The 6,000-nt window shown below is 38.7% G+C and overlaps 1 non-coding gene across 1 annotated transcript; it reads left to right on the plus strand.

Annotated features, from left to right (window-relative positions):
- The first annotated feature begins 5,542 nt into the window (after positions 1 to 5,542).
- Positions 5,543 to 5,674, plus strand: Gm22934. The gene has a single exon (XR_003947170.1). It is a non-coding gene; the product is annotated as a small nucleolar RNA SNORA17 (small nucleolar RNA).
- The last annotated feature ends 326 nt before the right edge of the window (positions 5,675 to 6,000 follow it).

Raw genomic sequence — 6,000 nt, forward strand, 5'->3', positions numbered from 1 at the left:
AGAACCACAAGCTTTCCTTTGACTGGTGTGTGGGAGTTTGAAGCATGTGTCATTGGGAAAGGTAGACAGGGTGCTATGTGCAAAACATGAAATCATGGATCCCAAAGCAACCCTAGAAACTACAAAGACACAAGTCTACCCTCTTGGTATTTTAATCAAAAAATGCAATGTTTCTCAAATTTCCCACTCTAGGGTCATGTGGGGTTTCTTAGAAGCTGGCATTGGGGTGAAGGGAATCAGACAGTATTTAGGGCCTTTTAAAAGTCCCATTTCTACTGTAGTGGCTTCTTCTCACCTTTTTCTTACAAGGCAATTCTTCATAATTTGACCTTTTGAGCTATTAAAAATAATTATTGAAAACATTCTAAAAATTAAGCCATTCAAGTTTTGTTAAGTATGAAACATTTGTATCTTGTAAATAATGACATTCTTAAATTGGAAAAAATAATTACTTTGATCTAAGCCATTTCTGATACTGAATCAAACTGAAAAAGGCTCTCAAAATAGAAGACAAAAGCATGAGAAGATGAGAAGGAGTTCAGTATAGTGTTAAGGCAACATTAGGCAGCAGAGAAAGAAAAAAGAGCAACAATGACAAAAATCCAGTTGTCAGAAGTCAAAGCAGTGTCAAGTGTAATTGATATCAGATGAGAGAAGGCACTGTCCACTGGTGGTATGCTACTTTAATAGATATGTATTCATACATAAATCTCCGCCCATACAAATACCCCAATCTGTATCTCTATCTGTGTAATTAAATGTTGCCTGTAGTTACCCAAGCAGGAGGCAAATTCTATAGATGTTTATTTTATTTAGCGTAAGCTTGACACTACACCTCTTCAGTTCAATGCTTTGATGGGATCAGGGTGACCATAAACCACTTTTTTGAAAGATAAATCTTTTTGTCATGTCCAATCTTGTTTTAAAAATAATTTTATTACATCTGTTTATCTGCCAATCTATCTATCTATCTATCTATCTATCTATCTATCTATCTATCTATCTATCTACCTATCGTTTATCAGTCTATCTATCTATGATATATCTATTTGTCACCTATCTTTGTCTATAGGCATGCATGTGTGAGCAAGCAGGTACTATGCCACAGTGTGCATGTGGAGGTCAGAGAACAACTTTTAGGAATGGTTCTTTCCTTCTATCATGTGAGACCTAGGGACTGAATTCAGGTTGTCAGCCTTCTCAGCAGGCTCCTTTCCCTGGGGAGCTATCTAATCTCATAGCAGCAAAAGGCTTATCGGTGAACCTTTGCTCTTTTCTTATCTGCTTTGGGAGATGGACAGATAAAACAAAAGAGCCCAAAGGATATAAAGATAACATCGGCAATAACAACAACAATAACAACAGCAACAGTAAAACCTTTGGAACTCTCTCTCAGAAACATTATCCAATAAAACAATTAAGTTGTCTAAGAAATGAATTAGAAGAGACAGAAGTAGGGTTGTAGTACTGCTCAAGAAAAGACTGGGAATATTAAGTAGTTAAATATAATTATTTCCATATGCTCTTAAAACAAAGTGCATCTAACATGACAGTGTACAATGGACACTTCTGTTAAACTAGAGTTTTGACTATGCTGAGTCATACTGACAAGAGACAAAACAGTGAAGGCAGGAGCAGAGGTGCAGGAACTAAGTATGTCCCCTGACCACAGGCCTGCTCTAGACATTTTAGCTTTGAGTTTTGATGTTTCAGAATCCTGTTTTCAAACTTTAATGATAAAACTAACACATAAGACTTTTTGAAGGCTAGAGAGATAGCTCAGTGGTTAAGAGCACTGGCTGCCCTTCCAGAGGTTCTGAGTTCAATTCCCAGCAACCACATGGTGGCTCACAACCATCTGTAATAGAATTTGATGCCCTCTTCTGGTGTGCATGAAAACAGAACACTTGTACACATTAAATAAATAAATAAATAAATCCTTTTTTTTTAAAATAGACTTTTTGAGGCTTACATTTAAAATTCAAGAATGTTCATAGGCATAAAGTTCAAAGTCAGCCAATGGTCATATCATTACAGAAAATAACATCAGCAACATGGTATGAAGTCTAAGAAAACAGGAAAAATGTCTCCTGGGACTTCACACCATGAAACAGGCATCAGTAAATTCACAGTATTCATGACAGTGAACACAAATAAGTCATGTTACTTAAATAAAAATAATTAACTTTACTTTGGGGTTAAAAAGTCCAGTAAATACATTCTCAGTATAGATTGTTTCTAAAAGGCACATCATCTAAAACATAGAGAAAAGAAGTAATAACCGTTTTTAAAAGGTATAGAATAAATAAAACCAAATAAAATAAGAAAAACCAAAATATTGGGTTAACATCCAAACAAATCATTTAAAAATTACAAATAAAACACTTTTGTAGTGATGTGCAATTAAAATTAAAGGCATAAACATGAAATTTGATATAGGTATATTTTAATTCAATTTGATAATCATTACAATTACAGTGTGGACTGGAAAAAATATTTATTCAATAAATAACATGTCAACTCTAATGTTATTCTCTTGACAATAAAAGATTATTACATAATGACCTCAAGAAGAGTAGATTATAATCTGGAAAAGAAGAACTTTAGCTCAATAGCCCTACATCTTAGAAAGATTAACCAGCCCAAACTAAGAATACAAAGAATTTGGGTAATAACATTATGGATTTCAATCAAATAAACTAAGTTGAAATTGTATCTTGCAATCTTGAATCAAATTGAGAAAGACTTCCACAATTCAGAAGAGAAGAACCAAACAAGATTGAAAAACTGAAGCTCTCTTTCCATCTATGTCAAAACTGGCATTTAAGAAAGGACACAGGGGTCTGTGTGGTGGTTTTATTTATTAAATATACAGGAAAGAGAACAAAGAAATATATGGGAACTTTCCTTTTTTATTTACTAAGATCCTTAGCAATAGAATTGATGTACTCTCTCTCTAATACTACCAGTCTATTTCCACAGTAGAACAACCACTTTGCATATATGAGGCCTGGATTCTACACCCAGACTGCAAAAATAGTCATCCAAGTTGAGTTATGAAAATAAGCAAGTCTTGGTCATACTCTGGCAAATTGAGACCAGCCTTCTTGAAGCTGGGTTAAATTCATAACCAGGTTTAGAACATTCCAGGAATGCAATAGTGACTTATTATTAGAAACATCTCATGACATGTCCTTGGATCAAAAGAAAATATTCTTGGTAGTAAAAATGGCATTTCTTAAAATTTAAATTCAATTACTGATAAATAATAATGAACCAAGAATGGGAAATCTGTCTTGACACCATCAAGCTTTTCTCTTGGTTTCTGTTTCCAGTTAGATTCTAGCTGTTGCTGCCATCCAGTGCCAGGCCTCTGAGTGCTAATAATCTCATGTGAACTTAGTAGGACCATAAAGCAGAATTAGTGGAGCACACACATCTGAGCTTCTGATGAGAATAATATCAGAACAGAATAATAACGGAACAGAATAACACAGGTCTGAATTATTAAGGAAAACAGATATGCCTTTGATAGACTCATTACACCTGTGAGTATCAAGCAAGAAGATAGCAGATTCACGGGGCTGGCCATGTCCACAGAGATGAGGGAAAGATGGAAAACCTGCTCTTTGAGGACCCTTTGAGTGGTGATGGTTGAGTTCTGTTGACTGACATCAATTAAAAGAATATTTTCCCACAAGACCCTGAAGAATTCCAGACTACTCTAGAGACATCTATGGGAATGAATAGAGAAAAACAAACAAACAAAAACAAAAACAAAAACAAAAAACCCCAAACAAACAAAACTTGGATTTACCAAGTTTCAGCTAGGTTGCTTTACCCAGGTAGCTTTCTGTTTTCCTATGCATGTGGCCACTATTCTTGGGATATAACTAAGTATTCTCACACACCACTCCATAAGTATGCAAAAAGAATTTTTCAATAAACATTGTTGGGTGATACGTCACACATACAAAAATACATAAGACATATGTGAGCAGCTTGGTGAATCATAAAATGTACACCCACGGACCCTCCCTCCAGCTGAGGCAGATATTTCCAGCACTCCACCGTGCTGAGCTCTGGTGTAAAATATATCAAGTTTTTACCCCACCCATCCCCATGGAGTAATCCATGATCCCACGTTCATGTTTATTATCCATTTCTGGCTTATCTTTATGTTTCAATGCCTCTGTATAACCCACAAAATAAAACAGTTCTATTTCACCCGTTTTAGAGCTTGCTGACTGGATACATTCTGTATGTGGTTGTGAGACCACGAGACTTCCAGGCGTCCATCAACACGGGGGCAATAGACCAAGAGCTCAGGAGCCAAACTCTGAAATGAATAGATGTTTGTACCACACGCTGTTCGCTGGCACTGACTGGCGGAGGTGAGAACATGAAGGCTGATGTGTTTCTTAGGCAAATCTTCTGTGGACACACCTCGGGGCAAGGGTCACCTTTCCTAGAATGTACTGTAACCTATCCTGATTCGGCCTGAGCTTTCCTGTCTCTGTTCCAGCTGTCAGCCCACATGCAAACTGAGGCTCTTCTAGAGTTTGTCCAGTTCTGCTACCATCTCCCACAAAGCTATTTTCTCTAAATAAAATTCCTAAACACTTAATTGCACCTTGATGGATGCTTCTCAGAAGACTTGAAAACTATACCCTCCAACACTTTTGACTTTTGTCTCAAACTACATTTCATGTAGTGTGTGTGTGTGCGCGCGCTCCAGTCATAGGGCACATGTGGAGGTCAGAGGGCCACTCCCTGAAATCAGATCTCTGCTTCCACTCCGTGCGTCCCTAGGATGAAACTCGGGTTGTCAGGCTCTCAGGCAGAGCCTTGACCCGCTGAACCACCTCAGTGACCCATGGGTGCCATATTTCTTACAGTAATGGTTTCCCTTTGGCATTCTGCTGATGCTGATGTGTGAATCTATTCATTTTCTCCACTGTGTAATTTCAGTTGTTTTTATGTCAAATTCTACTTCTGTCTTTGTCTGTTGGCAGGTAAATTGATTGTTTCTTTTTCTTTTAAACTTCATAGTTTAACCAGAGACTTGAAAACAATGTTCCGTGAGCCAGATCTGCCTGCTTGCTGTGTGAAAACTATGAGAAAAGTACTTAAGGAAGGATTGATTTATTCTGGCTCACAGTTTAAGGATCCAGTCCAACAACCATTGCAGGGAAGGCATGGAGGCAGGGGCATGAGACAGCCAGTCATATCACATCATCAGTCAGGTAACTGCAACAGATAAATGCTGACTCGAGCTGGCTCCCTGATCCTCTGGTACTCACTAAAGGATTTCAGCCCAAGAAACGACACTCGTTCAGAGTGAGCTGTACCTCTTCAGTTAAACCTGTTGGGAAACACCCTTACAAACTTGCCAGAGGTGTGTCTCCTAGGAAATTCTCAGTCCATCCAAGCCAGCAGTGCAGATGAGTTGCCTACAACATAAGAGCAATGATATGTGAATGTGAAATTCAAATGTCATGGTTCATAACAAGTTTTGTTGTGTAGAAGATGTTGCTGGATGTCTGTCCCTAGAGGTGTTGCGGGTGTGGCTGCTGTGTTACATGTGTGTCAGTAGGTGGCAGAGAGGAGAGAGGTTATTTCTATGCTTAGTTCTCTAATCTGTGAACATCTGAATGATAAGTAGTCTAACAACCCCTGAAAAAAACTGAGCCTGAGATAACCACCAGTCCAGTTCCATTCAGGCCCAGACAGGCTCTCAGAATGCGGAGTGAGCTGGAGACTAGAAACCCACCTGGGACTGAGGGACCTTTGTGGGAGTTAGCCTTAGACAGATGACCCCTGCATGGGACAACAAGGGCGGTCCAGATGAGGAGCAAGCCCAAGATAGCCACCAGTTCAACACCATGGGACCTGGACAGGAAGCTAGTCTGAGATGACCAGCAGTGTCACTCAGGTCTGGGGGAGGGGGCAGACCATACCTGAGATGACTCCTCTCTGGCTCCATAATGCACAGATGGG

The sequence above is a fragment of the Mus musculus genome, chromosome 7 (assembly GCF_000001635.26).
Source record: "Mus musculus strain C57BL/6J chromosome 7, GRCm38.p6 C57BL/6J".
In the NCBI taxonomy this organism is placed as follows: domain Eukaryota; kingdom Metazoa; phylum Chordata; class Mammalia; order Rodentia; family Muridae; genus Mus; species Mus musculus.